Genomic DNA, 19772 nt, shown 5'->3' on the forward strand with positions numbered 1-19772 from the left:
CACCTTCTTAGCTGCGCATCTGGAGAAATAAACAGACACTCTCTTTTCTGGTGGACGTGGTAGGCAGTCTTGAGGCATTGTTTTTACGTGTGGATCATGAGAACAAGTTTCATCCCTGACCAGCTGGTGAGAACATCCCTAGAGTCTGGTGCGCACACTGGAAGCAGTGAATGAAGAGCCTTAGCGAGACCACGGTGCGCCTCTGTGCCCAGGGCTCTCCAGGCCTTTCGTCACTGGATGCTTTTCCTTTGAGCTTCACGGGCTGCACAGCTCCCGTGTGCCTGTATCTTACATCTGTGGCCACGGTTCACCTGAATGCAGTTCCCTGAGTCCCCAGCTGACCTCTTAACCCCCACCCAGACTCAGCCCTCCTCTCTTGACTGTGTACAGTGTGCTGTAGGACCAGTGGGTGCTGCTGTGCCAGCTCCTGTGGTATTCTGTGTGGTGTAAGTGTAAGGCTGATAAAAGTAACCGTAAGAGGGAGCTGATCTGACAGTTTGGTTGCCTTTCGGTAGATTAAATGCTACTGACGTTCTGTATCCAGGGGAGAGGTATGTTGAAAGATTTCTGGGAGGAAATACTTGGATTGAATGTAGCAACTGTTAGGATGCCTGCAGTGTACAAAGCAGCTAAAGTGTTGGAAGGAACTTAAAAATGAAGACAGAGCTTACCCTCAAGAATCTTAAAATTCAGAACGACCAAGTGATTGAAAGGGGATGACAGGAAAAATCACTTTAGCCAAGGCTGTTACAGGGCAGCTGGGGAGGTACAGGGGGTGGAGGCTCAGAGAAGTGAAAGAGAACACGTGGGGTTATTAAGAAAGTCTTCCTGGAGGTGCTTACACTTGACGTGTGCTTTGAAAGACTTGTCAGGAAGGAGCACAGGGCAGTGGGCAGAGGGAGTGGCGTGAGCAGGTGGTTGGCATTGGGAAGTGTAGTTTGGCAGTAACGCCTAGTTCATTTAATTAGAGTGGAGCACAGTGACGGGGGACGAGACAGCAGAGATGATATCGAGAGAACCTTAAGTTTCCTGATAAACGCTAGATTGCCAGTTTTGAGTAGGGAGGTACATTGATTTGAACGATGGTTTAGTAGGATGGTGCCCTGGTTGCAGGAGATGTGTTGATGGGAGGAGAGGCCGTAACGTGTAGTCCAGGCAGTAAGAGACAGTGAGGGCCTGACGTCGACTGCTGGCTGGAGGTTGTCGTCACCTGCTTCCTGAGGAAGAACGATTGACAGACTTTTTACTTGTAATACATTTTACTTGGCTTTTTTTTTTTTTTTAACTTTTTTTGGTTTTTAAAAATTAATTAATTAATTAATTAATTTATGGCTGTGTTGGGTCTTCGCCTCCGTGCGAGGGCTTTCTCTAGTTGCGGCAAGTGGGGGCCACTCTTCATTGTGGTGTGCGGGCCTCTCACTATCGCGGCCTCTCCTGTTGCGGAGCACAGGCTCCAGACGCGCAGGCTCAGTAATTGTGGCTCACGGGCCCAGCCGCTCCACGGCATGTGGGATCCTCCCAGACCAGGGCTCGAACCCGTGTCCCCTGCATTGGCAGGCGGACTCTCAACCACTGCGCCACCAGGGAAGCCCTTACTCGGCTTTTTAATGAATAGCCTTGTCAGACTCTAACGGGTTGTTGTCTCAGATTCACTCAACATTTATTAAGCAATCACTATATACACAGTGCCAGGGATACAATAATAAACAAACCCAAAATTCCTGCCTTCATATTAGAATGTATACGGAATCGTTTCACATGCATGTCAGGTTCTTTACCAATACAATATATTGGTGTGCTGTTTGGTAATTCCCACCACCACCTTTACGTTAGCCAAACGCCTAAAAAGACATTATGATGCCAGCTCTATTTTTATCTCCTGAAAGGTAGACTTTAAACTTATAGCATTGGTAAAGACTTTAACGATCTAGTCATTTGATTTTAATGATGAATATGCATTTACTTATTTTTCAAGGAATTTTAGCAGATGTCTCTTTCAGATATATTGGTGATTTACAGACATTGCATTGAGTATAACAGATCCTCCCAATTCCATCTCTCCCCCCAGCCAATAGCTGGATGTTAGTGACAGGATCCCTGAAGCAGTAGTTCCAACACTGTGTGAGACTCCTTCCACCCCAAGTTAGTGTGACCCAGCAGATCCAGTGGCCCCGCATGTTGTGTGTTAACACACAGACTCTAATGGAGGTGAAATGCAGCGGGAAGAGGCGGTAGGTAGCGTTTACTCTGCTTCTCAACCGTCCATCCTGCTGAAGCCAAACTTCAGTGACGGCTGAGTGGAGGAGACTAGTCCAGGGTCCCTGTTTTTCTTACTACACCGTAGGTTCTTGTTTCCGTGGCGTTGTAAACTTTAAATGTGTGGAACTGATAGAAGGGGAAGCACTCCTTTCTTCATCACGGATTTGAAAACATCTGGGGAAAAATCTGCTTGGTTTCTGCTAATCTTCTGATCCCTGGAGTTACCAGCAGGGGCCTGAGGTGCAGAAAGCCACACTGACAGCAAAGTAAGGGTTCATGCAGGTGCCAAGCAGGGGAGTGGGAGACCAGCCTGAGGGCCGCTCCCGCTTGGTCTTCGAGTTGGGGGGGGGTTAAAGGGGAGGAAAAAAGAGGCTGGGATTAACCGTCGTCATCTTGCGACATTGCTTAATCACAGTTCTGAGGGTCAGGGTGTCTGGTTTATGATTCTCTGGCCAGGTGGTCCGTGGCTTGCTTGGGGGCCTGTAAGTGCATCTTGCCTTGGAGAAACAGCCTGAGTTTGTATGTTAAGGACGAGCTCTACAACAGCAGTGTTAGTCCTTAATGATGTTCTTGTCGACTGAAAAAAATGCACAGCCTGAGAGCTGTGAATTATTTGGGGCAAAATGAGGACTGTAGCCCTGGAGACAGCCTCTTGGGTAGCTCTGAGGAACTGCTCGGAAGAGGTGGGGGGAAGGGCAGTATTCTGTGTGGTTTTAGTGAAGGGGGTACGTGCCGTCAAGCACACATTTAGGCAGAGGCTCGCTGCTAGTCGTGAGGAGCAGACGTCACCATTAATGACTTTAGTGCTTTTCTACATACGAGGAGATGCAAGAATCGGGCTCATAAAATCTCCTCCAGAAAATATCTAACTATGTGAAGGTCTGTTCTGCCATTTTTTCCCAGAGCACAGAGGGCCTCATTCCTCATCTCCACCCTGGACTTCTTTCAGGGGGTGTTGAAGGTCAGCAACTGCAGTGGCTAGTGACCTTTTAAATGACAAACAGTCTAGGTGCTTGACTTACTGAGAGCGTTCTTTGCTTCTTCTTTGTTCTTTTTGATTATTCCCTTTGTAACAGTTGTATTTCTAATTTCTCAAAGTTGTTCACAAAGTGGTTTTTTTTAAATTTTTATTTTATATTGGAGTATAGTTGATTAGCTGTTCACAAAGTTTAAAACCTCTTTGACTCCATCTCTTTGTTGATTTGTAAAGAGAGGTCAGAAAATGACTTTAATATTTATTTTTCGCTGCCTGGCTACTTTGAGTTCCCTGAAAACCAAGTAGAAGCCAATAAGATCCATAAGGGAGTAAAGTGTTCCCTTGAAACCCGTTTTGCAAGACCCAAGGATGTTGAGAATTGTCTTTGAAGCAAAAGTGTTTGTAATTACATTATAAAATCTGAAAAAAAAAATTGCCAGGGTAAATTGTTATAATTTAGGCATAAATTATATAGGCATTTAGGCATAAAATTGCCTTTATTACAAGATCATAAATCTTTGGGATTTGTTTCTCAAAGTATACATTATCTGTAAGTGTAAATTTATTCCAGATATTTAAAATTTCATTTTATGAAACTTTACTTGGAAAATGTCAAATGTATACACACCTGTTACTCAGCTTCAACAGTTATCAGATCATACCTACCTAATCTTGTGTCAGCTATACCTTTACTCTTTCTACCCTTATTATTTTGGGGATTTTTTTTTTTTTTAATTGAAGTAGAGTTGATTCACATTGTTGTGTTAGTTTCTGCTGTACAGCAAAGTGACTCAGCTGCACATATATATATATACATTCTTTTTCATATTCTTTTCCATTACAGTTTATCTCAGGGTATTGAATGTAGTTCCCTGTGCTGTACAGTAGGACCTTGTTGTTTAGCCATCCTGTGTGTAATAGTTTGCATCTGCTCACCCCAAACTCCCACTCCATCCCTCCCCCACCCCCCTCCCCTTGGCAACCACAGGTCTGTTCTCTGGTCTGTGAGTCTTTTCTATTTGTGTCCTATTTTAGATTCCACCTGTAAGTGATATCACATAATATTTGTCTTTCTCTGTCTGACTTACTTCACTTAGTATGATAATCCCTAGGTCCATCCTTGTTGCTGTAATGACGTTATTTCATTTTTTTTAATGGCTGGGTAATATTCCATTGTATGTATGTACCACATCTCCTTTATCCATTCATCTGTTGATGGACATTTAGGTTGCTTCCATGTCTTGGCTATTGTGATAGTGCTACTATGAACATAGGGGTGCATGTATCGTTTTGAATTATAGTTTTGTCTGAATATATGCCCAGGAGTGGGATTGCTGGATCATATTGTAACTTTATTTTTAGTTTTTTGAGGAACCTCCATACTGTTCTGCACAGTGGCTGCACCAGTTTACATTCCCACCAACAGTGCAAGAGTGTTCCCTTTTCTCCACACCCTCTCCAGCATTTATTGTTTGTAGACTTTGTAATGATGGCCATTCTGACCAGTGTGAAGTGGTACCTCATTTCTACCCTTACTATTTTGAAGTAAGTCCCAGAAATTGTCATTTCATCCATAAATATTTCATTATGTATCTCTAAAAGGCAGGGTCTCTTAAAAAGAATAAAAGGCCATTATCCATGTGTACTAAAAAAAAAAATGCAGTGATTCATTATTCCTCATCAAATGCCCTATAAAGGATTCATATTTCCGGTTACCTTACACGAGGCATGAGTTCTCCCCCAGTGTGTTAGTTCGCAGCAAGATGCAGATTGGGGTGGCTTGTCATTTGAGCCTCTTAGCCTAGCAGTCCCTCCCTCGCCTCTGTTTCCCGTAACTCACCTGTGGAGGGAGGGGGTCTTCTCCCTCCCTCAGCCTGAGTTCTGTTGATCCGCATCCCTGTTGTCCCTTTGTCCTTTGGATTCCCATGTGATTTATTGTTTCATTTTACATAGATTGTGGTGTTATTATTTCTCCGTCAAGAGACACGTAACATCTGGCTGTTTCTCATTCTGTCTGTTAGCCCATTCACCTCAGTACCTGTTTCTTTTTTTTTTTTTAACGTCTTTATTGGAGTATAATTGTTTTACAATGTTGTGTTAGTTTCTGCTTTATAACAAAGTGAATCAGCTATACATATACATATATCCCCACATCTCCTCCCTCTTGCATCTCCCTCCCACCCTCCCTATCCCACCCCTCTAGGTGGTCACAAAGCACCGAGCTGATCTCCCTGTGCTATGCTGCTGCTTCCCACTAGCTGTCTATTTTACGTTTGGTAGCGTCTATATGTCCATGCCACTCTCTCACTTCGTCCCAGCTTACCCTTCCCCCTCCCTGTGTCCTCAAGTCCATTCTCTACGCCTGCGTCTTTATTCCTGTCCTGCCCCTAGGTTCATCAGAACCATTTTTTTTTTATTAGATTCCATATATATATGTGTTAGCATACGGTATTTGTTTTTCTCTTTCTCTCAGTACCTGTTTCTAGCAAGTCGTCAGGCCCTGCAAAATGGTGATTTCCTAATTCTGTTATTTCTTTTTTAGTAGTTGAAATATTTCTACTAGTTTGGGTTACGTGGTAGTTCATATAGCAGAGGCAGCTTGATTCTTCCCCTAATCGACCAGTTTTCAAAATAGTAAGTTGATTCGTTAGCATCCTCTCGTTGTGTCCAGTTGGGGTGTGGGGGGTCTCACTGCATATTCATGGATTGGAGCAGGTATAGTATGTTTGCAACCATCCACTGCAGTTATTATCCTTTGATGGAGAACCTCTTCATATTGGCTCCTGTATCTGTGATGCAACTGTAGTCGCAGGATAATGTCCTTGATACTTGGTGTGGTAATTGCCTTAAGCTCATCTTCTGCGTTGCCTGCCCCGGACCTGTATCCATTTTACTAGGGAGCCCTGGTGCCTTTTAATGGAAGAGGATGTTTTATTACAGTATAGGTCCTGAGGGTACTCCAGATATAACATAGTTTCTCAGATTTAAGTTGTTTACTCCCCGCACCTGTCATTTTATAGAAGGAAGTTGCTAGTAGTGGTAGCCAATCAAGAACAGATTGTGGGTTTGAGTTTACTGTGTTCTTAGTTGAAAAGATGTGTCTCCCTCACCTGAACGGCCAGCAGTGACCGGCTACATTGTGACCCGGCTCCTCAAGAGCCCGGCAGCGGGAGCTTCTCTGCATCCCATTTCTCCCTTGTTTTCACTACCCCCGTCGCTAAATCCTATGCTTAAATATGCTAGTACATTAAAAATGGGGAGGGTACATGCAAATCTTGCTTACAGTGAAAGCCCATTGCTGTGGTTTTCACGTTATCCCTTGTGCCACATGCAAATGTATTTGCACACAAAACAGTAGGGATTCCTGTTAGGCCTTGGTGTCCAGGGGATAGTCTTGGCGGAGGGGGCAGGTAGGATGCTGAGGTAGAGAGAGTCTGTCTCAGGCCCACCCCCCTCAGCCCCCTTCCGTCCTTCCCGGCTTCCTAACCGTCTTTCTCTCTTTCAGCGGAACAGGAGCAATAACAAGGTGATAGCACCCTTATTTTGTTAAATAAGGTAGGCTAAAATGCCCTCGAGCCTAAAAGAAAAAGGAACCAGCCGAAGTTATAATAGCTTTTTAATACTTCCTCATTATTAAAGTAACTGGGGTGATAAAGAGTGTATAGATTGTGGCAGAAAACCATATTTCAGGTTCTATGACAGGCTTAGAGTAAATTGGAAACATTCTTTTTTTGTTCATGGAATTTCTAAAATGATTTTGCAATCATTTAAAGCTTTATTGCAAGCGAGGCAATAAAAAGGGAAGAAATCCAATTTATGTGCAAAGCGTTCATTTCCTATTTAATGAAAGAAAGGAAAACTCTGGTCAGTAAGTATGTGTTCGTTGCAGTCCCTCACAGTAAATGAAAAGTGTCCTTAAATGGGAAATAAGAGAAATATTTCCTCAATAAATGCTCTGATGAACGGTAGTCGTACTAAGTTAAAGCCTGTGCTTAAGAATGTTGCAGCCAAGGTGGAAGGCTCAGCAGTTAGATTTGATGGGTCATTGCAGGTGTTAAAAAGAGTCCATGCTTCCTGAGGGCTGAACTCTGCCAGCATTGTTCTGAGCCCTCAGTGTGTGTTATTTCACCGTCCTCAGAGCAGCTCCATGACCTTGACACCGTTCTTATCCTCCTTTACTGCTGAGAACCTGAGAGAGGCAGCTTTGGTAACTTATTCATGGTCACACAGCTATTGAGTAGCCAGGCTGAGATCTGAGTCTGAACGTCCTGCCTTCAGAGTATTTGCTCTTAACTGCGGCCCCTCAGTGTGTTACTGTTACAACCAAAAGCGGAGAAAGAAAGAAGGGAGGATGGTCAAGGGATTAACTGAGCGTCTACTAAGTGCTGCGCGTTGTGCAGCATTTTGTGTGTGCTAATTGAGTCTCACAGAAACCCTACATAGTCATCATGCACTCATCACACCAGGAGAAACGTAAGATCCAGAGAGTGAGATTTACCCAGGGTCCCACAGTGGTCGAGCAGGCCTTTCTAAAAGGAGGCCCCTGATGGGGAGCTACTGTCTTCCTGTGAGCGTCTGCCGTAGATTAACTTAAACAGCTGTTAACACCCATCGGGGAGTAGCGAGCTGTTTCTATCTTAGGCCCACGGTTTCTAGTGCGAGTGTTCCTGGTTCAGCATTCCATCTCTGCTAAGTAAGGGCAGTATGGCACCTGAAGAGAATATGGCCTTTACAGTCAGAAAGACCTCAGTGTTTATGATTAAAATTTAAGTTTAAAATGGTAATTAGAAGTCATAGTTGATAAATATTTTTGGATGGGCCACTCACCTGCCCAATTCCAAAGATGCACCCACATCATTCAGCAGATGCATAAGGAGTGCCTGCCCTGTTGTGGACACGGGGGTAGCGTCTTGGGGGCAACGGTGAACAAATCAGACAAAAATCCCTGCCCTTCAGAGCTTACAGTCTAGTCAAGTGTATTTAGTTGCTTTTCCTGATCCTTTCATGGGCACTGCCTTCCTGTCATTCAGATTTTACTTTAAACAACACCTTAGACAGAGGGCTACCCTGAACGCCTAATTCAGAGTAGTCCCGAGGCATTCTTGATTATGATGCCCTTTCTTAACTTACCCTACGGCACTTAACACCGTCTGTGGTTTTATTTGTGGTCGTTCGTTTTATTGTCTGCTTCTCCCCTCTGCGCCTCCTCCCCCCATCCCCAAAATGCAAACTGTAGAACGTCAGTGCCTTGGACACTGCCAAGCACGTGTGTGATGGCTTAATTATCGAAAAAATGACTCTCAGTGGAGCCAGCGTTCTTTGTGGAAAAGGATGGTGGCAGAGATGATCCTCTTGATGATGTGCTGGTGGGAAGGTCGCACGTGACGCTGACACAGGTTAGGGGAGTGGAGGGAGCCGAGGGAAGGGCCACTGCAACTTCAGACAAGAGAGGAGTTTAGTTCCTGGCTGTCGACTTTGCCTGTAATGCAGACGTCTCCCTGTCAGGTCACTTTACTAGACAGGGTGAGTGTTGAATGAACCGAGGCGACACCTGTGGTTAAACACGTAACACAACCACTGAGCCTGCAGGGGGTGTACAAACAGCTTGGTGTTCAGGGTACTTTTCTCTCCAACTGATACTTATAATAACCCACCGTAGGGAAATTTTTTTAAAAATAGGGAAAAAAGATAAAACCACCTTTATAATACTGGAAAGTATTTAGCCAAACTGTAGAAGGTATTTTTAAAAAGTAATATCTGTAGCTATTATCACAAAAAGTTCCTAGCAAATGAATTATCAATAAATCTTTGCAATTCTAAGAGGATTAGTTAATATGGTGCTGATAGCTAAGCTAATTTATGTCTTTTAATGATATATCTTAGAATACCTAATATATGGGCGTTGTCATTTAAAAAGGTGTTTTCCTGCTCCGGAGATTCTGGTGCAGTGGCTGGTAGGCCGTATGGAAATGTACGCACTAGCCCTTGGGAAGGCCCAGCGGTACCCGCGCCCACACAGGAGCTCTGTAGAGACGAGATATTTATTTGCGTTAGAGCTGGTCAGGACATAAGGAGCTGCGAGCTGAGTGTGACGAGACCGCCTGTAAGTGGTGCTGGGGTGAAGCCCCACGGCTCCCGACCAGAAGCTCTGCCAGTGGTAAGGTGTTGGGAGCAGCTGTCTTTGATCGGGAGCAGTGCACCTGGAACTCGCAGTGAGCGTGCACGTCCAGCGATGCAGGCAGCCTTCTCTGTCCATTACCTGGACCTGCAGGAAATACTCTGCAGCTTTTGCTTTTGTCTCTGACTTTGGAACTGGAGCAGTAGTTTTTCATACACAGTAGTCTGTTCATTGATTGTTGGTGAAACAAGTTTTTCCTCACGTCCTTCCCTATGTAGACTCACTAAGCTGAGGGCCCACATTTCTCTGACAGACCATGAGACAGGAGCTTGTGGTTATCTACCTTTTCCCTGCTTTAAGAAGAAGACGTAAAGCTGTAAGCGAAGTGTTGAAAGACAGCATCGTATTATTCTGAAGCAGCCGCAGCCAAGTGCCGAAGAGAGAGGATATCCATTCTTCAGGAGAAAAGGAAAATAGGCCAGCTTGGGTTGGATGGTAATGGGCGGGGGGTTGGAGCAGAAGGGGAGAGATAATTGTAGTGGTGTTTGTAGTAGAGAGGCGAGAGTGGTATTAGTAACTGTAGTGGCAAGACAGCATTTCAGCTCACTGTGCTTTGTCTGAACGAGCACAGTCTCCAAACCCTTACACATCAAGGTGATTCTTAGATTCTGCCATTAACTAATAAAAGTAAAAAAATTAGAACATGGGTTTACTGCATGTGAACTGCATAAATGGCAGTTGTTCATTGTGGTTGTGTTGGTTGTGCTAACATGAAATTATACCTTTGGATGGATTTCTTACCAAATTACTAGAATACTTGTAACGTGATTTAGACATGCTAAATATCAAATAATGTTATCTCCTAATAATATATGAAATAACATTCTGAAATAAAGTAGCTATAAAATATCAGTTCTGTTCTTTGCTAACAATGTTTTCATTTTATTAACAGATATTTTACTTTATCAGAACCAAGAACTTTAAATAGACAAACACCCTCTGTGTTTGAGAATTGAGTGACTGGTTTCTGACGCTCAGTTTCTGTTTCCGCTGTAGACTTGATGCATCATCTTAATGCAAACAGTGAAAGGATGAAAACCTCTAGGCTTCTTGTGATTTAGTCATAAATTGCTGCAATTTCTAGAGAGTTCCCAAGCTGGCTACGAAGGAAATCTTGAGACAGTATCAGGTATCTGATAAAGCAGGCTGACGTTCATGTGGTACCACTCAAGTGTGTTTGGTACTACTGGGTTCTCTCCTAGTACCTGATGGCACGATGAAACATAAAGCCACCAGCTTCCGAGATATTAGTGAAGAAAGAGAGTAGGAAGAGTCAGCTTATAATAGTAACATTAAAATCGCAAATGTTTATATGTTTTCATTTTTACAGTTTACAAAGCACTGTTGTAATACTTATTACCCTCACTTATTCATCCTCTAATGTTCTTCCGTTCTTCAGCCGTGTTCAGTCTGCTGATGAGCCCATCACAGGCACTCTTCATTTCTGTTACATGTTTTTGATCGGTACCATTTCTTTATTCTTTCTTGAAATTTCCATTTGTCTACTTACGTTACCCGTCTGTTCTTGCATGCCGTCTACTTTTTCCATTAGAGCCCTTAGCATATTAAACATAGTTCTTTTCAATTCAGTCTGATAATTCCCACATCCCTGCTGTATCTGAATCTGGTTTGATGCTCATTCTGTCTCTTCAAACTGTGTTTTTTGCCATTTTGCACACCTTGTAATGTACTGGCAAAGAGCTCCAGTAAATAAGCCTGTAGTAACGTGGCAGCGGGGTGTGAGGGCGGGGCAGTATTCGGGAGTCCTGTGAAGAGGTCTGGTCTTCTGCTGAGACTGTGTCCCTGGGCTGTGAACTCCACAAGTGCCTCTGCTCTTTCCCACCATAGGTGGGACACGATGGCCGGCGGTGGTGGTGGTGGGGGGGGGGGCCAGGGGCGGTGTGCTGAAGTTGGCTGTTTCCCTTCCCCAAGTAACAGAGTTTGTTTATGCAGCTTTCTTAGCCTTGAGTTGCCTAAATGGTGGTAAGAGTCCTTTCTTTCCTCCTGGTGTAGGGAGGATGCCTCCACGTGGGAGATTTATTTCCCGCTTCAGGTGGGCAGAGGAGGGTCAGAGCGTTTCGGGCTTTCTCTTAATATCTTTTAAGAAAATATCTTTTTTTCCCACTTAATATCTTTTTTTCCTCAAGCAGCTTTGGTTTAGAATAATCAGTATGTCATTGAGGCATATTTTCGGGTGGCCTGTCCTGGGCCCCAGCGCTACCCTGGTGTTGGTTTCTGCTCTAGTGAGTTATAATTCTCTGTATTCTCCGCTCTCCTCCAGTTTGGGGCGAGGCTTGGGGAGCGGCTGTGGTTTGCCCGGGACCTTACTTCTCTGATGGATCTAAGAAGAGTTGTTGACTTTTCAGTTTTTTCAGCTTTTTACTTGTTGTTAGGATGGAGTGATGACTTTCCAGCTGCTCACATGCTAGACCAAAAACTAGCCTGGGTATATTTATCTTAGTTATTATATTAGTAGTCATAAGGTCAATATGACAATTATTCCTTTTTCACTAACCAAAAATTGAGGCCCAGGGACAAGGCCAGCTACATACATTGCAGGGCCACTGCAAAATGACAATTAGAGGCCCCTTGTTCAAAAACAAGAAAAAAGTACCATTAAAGGTACTAAAATATAAAGCTCTTTTTTTTTGATGTGGACCATTTTTAAAGTCTTTATTGAATTTGTTGCAATATTGCTTCTGTTTTATGTTTTGGTTTTTTGGCCGCGAGGCATGTAGGATCTTAGCTCCCCGACCAGGGATCGAACCCGCACTCCCTGCATTGGAAGGTGAGGTCTTAACCACTGGACCGCCAGGGAGTCCCTATAAAGCTCTTTTTGTTCTTCTGCAGTCTCTCCACTTGTCTCTCAAAGCTGATTTGCTTTTAATGATAGAAAAATTAAAAATTTACATAATCAACATGAATTTTATCACTCATTTTTATACTGTACAGTGAAAGTCTTCATTGCAAACACAAGAGCACATAGATGTGGCATCATCTATATCATACAGTTTGTGTTTCTTAGCGTGTACATGCCCATGAATTTTGCTCTTAGGTGGGAACGGTGGGCACTGGTTCCCTAGGCCAGGGATTGCGGGTCCTTGGACTCTTTAATCAATAGAAGTTGATAAGAAGCCAGACGAGCGATTCAGGCAAGGCTTTACTGGGACCCCAGGAAGCAGGTGCCCTGGCTCGCGCCCCGAGGGGTGGCGAGCGGGTCCCTTAGATGGGGCGAGGGTAGGGGCGGGGGCTCAGGCGGTGCGCCCGCCCCTGGTGGCGCTGTGTGCAGGGCTCACGCGCAGGACCTGCTTTTGCTCCCAGCCCCTCCGAAAGGGCGGTTGGCTTGTGGCCTCCTTGTATCTTACTGGTCGTGAGGGCCCCAGCCGCACGTGCGCACAGGCGTGTTTAGCCCCGGGTGACCTGTCCCCGTCTGTTGCTGGAGGAGCCGCGTGTCCAGGTGCAGGCACTAGAGGGCCCCAGCCTGCCGGGAGCTGTGCTCCGCAGCGGCTGCCGCGCGTCTGGGTCGCTGCTCCACCCTCTCCCGCTTTGGTTAACTGGGGGGTGAGGGAGACCGAGGGGAAGCGGAGCCGTGGGCGGCCCTCGCTCTCCCGTCCTCTGTCGCGTCTTCACTGGAAGCGGTCCGCTGAGTAGAGGCGAGGAAGGCGGTCCGGTCCTTCCGGGGCCTTAGGGCCCCGCCCCTGCCGCCTTGTGCGCTGGGAAGAGAAGGCGCGGCCCGCACGCGTCAGCCCCACCTCCCGCTGTACCTCGTGCCCTCGTCCGCACGGGCGTCTCTGCTCACGGAGCGTCGTGGGCCCTGGTCCCCCGGCCGACGCGGGCAGCGAGGCACCAACCGCGGGGACACACGCGGCCTCTCCGGCGCGGCAGCTTACCTTCCCTCGGCCCTTGGCATTTACAAGATCAAGTTCAAAGAGAAAATGAAGACTTTCCAGACGTAATTGCAGAGTGTTAAACCTCTGTGGGCTCTGGGGGCTGTGCAGCCTATGCCTGTGAAGTGACCCTAGTCAGAGGTGTTAAGTGACCTGCTGAAGGTTCCCATACAGACTGGGTTTAAAATTGGGCTGTTTTTCCTTTCCTCCTCCCACCTTCCCTCCCTCCCTTCCTTTCTTTCCAAACCCTGGCGTGGAGGGCTGACGTTCCGCAGGGCGCAGTGAGGGAAAGCCTGACCCAGAAGCAGGCCGGCCGAATGCTGTAGCACCAGGTCCCGGGAATGTGCGTGTGTGACGGGCGGGCGGCGGCCCCCTCTCAGCGGTGCCCCATTTAATTGTTGTCTTTCTTTCATACTTTTGCTGACAGGTAAGTGGTGAATTATAAAAAAACTACCTTCTTCTTCCTTCTCTGCAAACCTCCAGACTACCGTGTAGACAAGGGTAAGAAATTGGGTGGGCATTCGCAACTGGGTCCTTCTAAGAGTGAAACCGGAGGTCGGAATCACAAGCACTGAGTGGGGCTGTCCCGAGCAGACGGGGGCGTCGGGCCGTCCTCCCACCCTAGGGCCACGCGTCGCAGAGGCCATCTCTCGGACGCGTGCGGGGCCTCGGCCTGCAGCTCCTCTGAGCCTTTACTCCGTTACTGCGCCGCTCCACACGGAACTGGAATTGTGTTTGTGCCCGTTTGCTTGACCACAAAATACGCCTCTTAAGCTTAGCAGCCACGTCTTACTCACCCTTGTGTCCCTAGTGCTTACGCTTCGGGCGCATATTTATGAAAGGCACCCTCACAACCACCAGCAGCTGCCGGCTTGGAAGCACCGGTATGTGCCAGCCGCTGTGAGAAGGACTCTGTATAGTACTTTAACCCTCACAAAAATTCTGCACAGTATTCTTTTAAGGGAGCTTGCCCATGTAGGCACTCGGTGTTTGTGCTGAGCAGTGAGAAACTTTGCAGGCCCGATGTGTGAAGCATCTCTTTGAGAAGCTGTCCGAACTAAGCCCTGAGACAGGACCCGGGAGTTTAGAGAGAGGCAAACGTCCAGATCTTCAGAAGGAAAATGTAAGTGGATCATGAATGCTTGTATCATTGAGCTTGGCGTGAATTCTATGCAGAACTCAAATGGAATTTTCTTTTTAATGACTTAGTCCTTTCTTCAAAGTGTTAGCAACATTCACTAGCCGCCTGCATGGGTTCCCTAAGAACAGTTCCTGTCAGACTAAGCTTAGTGGTCGGGGTTCCCGGATCTCCTTCTGGTCCAGAGGTGGGCAGCTGGGCCTGGTGAGCAGGCTGTGGGTGGACTGACCGCCGGATGGACGGCTGTGCCGGGAGAAGTGCAGGGAGCAGAAGTGAGGTCAGGGTCGAGGGAGCTCGCTGCATTCCGCGCGGCTCAGCCCTGGACTTCGCTCTCGCCAGCGTTTTTATGCACTCAGCGTGTCATTGTCATATCGTCCGCATTTTCAGATGACCAGGCAACAAAGGTTAGTTAAGCCGTTGCACGATAGAATTTAGTCCCTCAGAAAGTCTTAGATACAGAGTACCGACAAATTGGGGAACAGTAAGATCCTGAAGTGAAGGCAGCGGCACCTCAACTGCCCTGAATATGACAGCACAGAAGGAAACGTCAGGGGCTTGTAGACGGCGGGGGCCTGGTGTGAGCGCGCGGTCTGCCGGGGCTGTTGGGAGTTGGTGCCCCGTCTGTTCACGCCTCCTTTCCCTGCTGCGGTGTCCGTCTGTTCACGCCTCCTTTCCCTGCTGCGAGGCGGTGTCCGGAGACTCGGGGTAAGCGGGTAGCTGTTACAGGCCGCCTGAGGAGGAAACTTCCTCGTCTTCAGATTGTCGGAATGTGCCATGTGCTGTGTCATCACGTCCAGTGATTCCATAGCGCCGGGGGATCTTCTTGCCCAGAGTGGCCCTGTGCGTGACACGTCCCAGTGGTGCCTCACGCGCCATGTAATGGGTTGAGTAAATGTCGTCTGAGGCGCCTTTGTGTTCTCAAATTTATATAAATCTTTGCTGCTTCTCCAGCCCAGGGACGTACTGTTTGGGGTTGTAGTGTCCCTGGGCCATGAGAGCCATTTACTGAAAGATGCCCTTGTGGCTGGGGAAATCAAATGTAGATTACAGTTCGAAATCGAACTCTCAAAATACAACTTAAGAAAGAATATTAAATTCAAAACCAGTGTAATGAGAGGTTTAGTGGGGAAAAGATCCATATGTATGTTATAAAGAATGGTTAAGAAGAAAAAGGGAAACTTTAACAAGATTCTAAATAAGTAAAACGGGGAGATTTGGGGAACAAACAAGAGTTATGTGCAAGGTTAATTCTCAGGTTGTATATAAGTTGGTTGTGAAAGCACACGCATACAAACATATGGTAATTATAACTATCAAAATATAGTAGGAATGTGGGACTTCCCTGGCCATCCGGTGGTTACGACTCCGCGCTTCCACTGCAGAGGCCGGGGGTTCGATCCCTGGTCGGGGAGCTGAGATCCCGCGTGCTGTGTGGTGCTGCCAGAAAAAAAGATAGCAACTTGAACACCTGTATTTAGCTCAGCTCTTTCCCCAAACCTCTTAAATCTACAGTAAAGGAATTTTTAAAAATACAGTAGGAACGTAAGACAGTGATTTGTATTAATTATTGATATTATGCCATTGAACGGCTTCAGTGGGTGAACAACATGGATGACACAGTCTGACTTCTGTTTCTGCTTTAGAGTAGAATGGATGATGATGTACAAGCCGTCATTCTTAAAAGTTTTACTAAAAGCTGTAGTAAAGGTGAAATCCCACCATTAGGATTTCAGAAGGCACCCGGACGAGGTGGTATCCTGGGAACTGTGTGTTGTTGAGTAGCTATTGGAGAATGTTTCAGGTTTCAGGCTGTGATGCGGCGGCGGGTTCGTGTTCATTTTCCTGGACGTTGCTCTGCTCGGGTCGTGGCCGCACACCCTGCCCCGCGGTGGCAGTGGTCATCTCCTTTCTCAGGGCCGTTCCTGCGCACTGCCCTGCGAGGAGTAGCTTTGTTTATGCCACCTGCCTTGAAAATTCATCCCGTTCCTAGCTCTGGTGGGCTCTTTGGGTCCTCGTGTAACGTGGCTCAGCTTACGTCTGCAGCTTTACCTTTTATTACTTCCTGACGCTAGACCTCCAGGTTAGGCAGGTGGGTCCGCCGTCTTTTCCGCGCTCGGTGTCCTTCCCAGGGCGCCTTGACCAGCTGCTGCCTTTCAGACTCCTTCCTGTCCGCCCTGCAGACCTCCCTGCCTTTGCATCACTGTAATAGCCTTAACTTGAAAATGAGAGAATTAAACAGTATGTTTTGTCTCATCTAGTTCTATGACTCTATGAATGTTAAAGGAAACTGATTATAGACAAACTAGTTAAGGCATGATTTGTGATGTAGTCAGTTTTTAAAGAAAAATTCGAATAATTACATCTAGACCTTGGAAAGTTGTATAGCTTCCCTATTCTTACATATTAACACTATTATTTACGTTAATTGGTCAACTGAAGAATAGTGAATCACATTCTAGAGGCTTAGCTGTTATTTCTGTTATTTAAAGGGTTAGGAAATGCTGGTAAATGTAGGAGTTGGAAACTAAGTGGTTTTTGATTCAGTTACATTCTGTGATGTAGTTTTATGAGTTACGAAAGGATTGGCTAGTGAAGTTTCTGCTAATACAGGTTTTAATAATTTGAATGAGACATTTGCTCGGTATGAATCTAAGGAAATGACATTTTATAAAATTGCTTTATCTAAGCAGACCTGGGTTCTTGCTTGTTAGGAAAGTTTGTTTAATAAATTATAGATTGCCTAATTTTACCCATTGACAGCCGACTGCATTCTTCACTTATTAAAAGGCAAGTTCCATATGTGATGTTTTCAGTAGCAGGAGAATTTGAAGTGGAATGATTCTGTACATACTGCTTGAATATCAAAAGGGTGACAGTTACATGAGGGAAAATGTGCCTCTCAAGGTCTTGACTTACTGTTCTGACACCGTGTTCTATGTCTGCCCCAAAATCTAACAAGACAATAGCATTTTCATTCTTAAGTCTTCTAAAATTTGGCTTTATATGATAGCTATATTTTAAATATCTCAATTTTATCTTTATTCTTTGCAAAGTACAATGGAATTGGTACACTACAGAGCAAAAGGTCAAATTAATAGTTTGTGTATTAATATTTTTGTTTGAGGTTTACTGTTTTTATATCCTGAAAATATGTGATAAATAGGACTGCTTGTGTTACAAGCAAGTGTGGTAGAAATCAGGTGTGTTCATTTCAGAAGAGCTTGCTCAGGAAGGCATAACCTGTTACACACCTGTTTGTTTATTAAACACGCAACATGTTTAACTGGAATACATTGTGGGAATCTACTTGTAGTTCTTCTCTGACATTAACCTGGTTCCATATGTATATATTCTTACATACATAAAGATAGGGAGTGCCAACTATGTTTAGCTGTAGAAACTAAGTAGACTTCAGAGTGGCCATTAGACAGGATTTCCAGGATGAACTCAGGGCGCTTCTCTTTTCTTGATAAATCCAGGCTGTTTAAAGACTGTCACAGGCGGATTTAGAGGATTTTATTTTAGAGTTTTTTTGAACCTCCATAATGGTAATATATAAACACAGATTTTTTGTATTTCCTGGCTCTATATTTTTTACATATTATTACTCACCTAAGGCTAGGAAGGCTATTCCTGTCATTTTATGCAAAGATCTATGAAAATAATTATAAATATGGCTGAGATTAAATTTTAGTTATTGGAAAGTCACTCAAAGAAATTGAATAGAAAATTGAAATCTTTTTATGGATGTTTAACTCTAAAAGGTATTATTATAAGTATTATTCTGACTAGAATTTCAGGAAGATGTCTTGCCTGTGTAGTTTGGTGCTGTGGTACATGTCCTTCAATTTTTTAATATGTTTTAAAATGAAAACAATGAGGCTACTTTCTTATGTTTACATTGATGGGCAAAGAAGAGTAGCCTCTGAATTCAGTCTTTGTAGTTCTCACTACCGCATATAAGGCAGTACTTGGATTACTGTGCAGTTACAGGAGAACGATCTCTAAAATGATCTCTGCAACACACCGATGTGTTCACGATTCTGCCTCAGCAGGATTTGAGGTTGAAGGGATACAAAACAGTTTTTAAAGTGATCAACTATTTTGCCATTTTGATTTGTGGGACAGCCTATGAGATGCCAGCTATAAGGGTCACTCGTGTCTGAATTATTGAAATCCATGTAGAGCAGCTGTATTTGGAGTGGTCGGTAAGGTTTAGGGCATAGACACTGCTCACTCAAGTGAGCTGACCCACTGTAGCAGCAGAGGAGCAGACCATCTCTAGAACAGTGTTTCTCAGCCCATGACTCTGGTAAGAAATCTGTTTTACGTTATGGTCCAGCCTTCATGCGCTCACATATGGGCACAAATGTGCAAAACAGTTCATGAGTGCTTACCTGTACTTTGTGCAGTGCACTCTGTTTTATGTTCTATTTCATTCTTTTAGTGCCAAAAAAATAAAATATATAGTTGTTATACATAAAAGGGGCTTCAAGAACCCATTGGTGGGCCACATCTGTGGTGTGATGAACTCTGTGTCGGACGTTTCCTTATTCTCGCCTCCGTGTTTCTCTTTACCCTGTGCACCTACACACGTGCTCTCTGTTATACAGTTTCCTGTGGAAATGGTTGACATACACCCATTTAAAACTATGATGCAGTCGAAATCCAAGGAAGAAGAGAAACTCTTGGGATGCGTGTAGGCGTGTGACGTCTGGAAGGAAAGATACTTTCCAGATTGTTTGCAGCGGTGCTGAGGATGGGGAGCCAAGCTTATGGGAGGGCCTCTGTGTTGCTTGATTTGGCGTTTTCTCCCCTTTCCAAATGTTGTGGGGGCGGGTAAGTTCATACTCAGTAATATTTTCAAAGGTAGTTCTCTAATTGAGTGGGAAGATAACTCATAACCAGAATTTGAATTTTTAAAATGAAATCATTTTAGCCTGAAGAGGTTCTGGATTCTTAGACTGTAGAAAGTGAGTAGGAAGGAATCTGTCACAGGTTTGTTCTGTGCTTCTTTGCATGGAAGAAGATTCAGTAAAATATTATACCAAAGAAAGCAATCTGAATTGAGGGACAGAAAATAAATTTTAGTTACTCTATCCCTATTTGGCATATAATATCTGACCTCAGTTAATAATGCAGAATGAATGAGCTTGGCCATATTATCTAAGTTTATTTTCAACTTTAGGCCTTTCTGATTTTAAGTTATATCAGGGATTAGATTTTTAAGTGCCATCTAAACATATGACACTTGCAGATATAATATACAGAGTACTGCAAGGAGTGTGACCAGGGAAGACCTGCCTCGGGAGGGTTTGAAGTTTGTGCACTCGC

At 44.9% G+C, this 19772-nt stretch overlaps 1 protein-coding gene across 5 annotated transcripts in view; it reads left to right on the forward strand.

Moving 5' to 3' along the window:
• Window positions 1-19772, forward strand: part of SMAP1 (small ArfGAP 1) — a 152777-nt gene that overhangs the window by 104892 nt on the left and 28113 nt on the right. The window lies entirely within an intron of this gene.

This window comes from Balaenoptera borealis (genome assembly GCF_965194805.1).
Source record: "Balaenoptera borealis genome assembly, chromosome: 9".
Taxonomy (NCBI): Eukaryota; Metazoa; Chordata; class Mammalia; order Artiodactyla; family Balaenopteridae; genus Balaenoptera; species Balaenoptera borealis.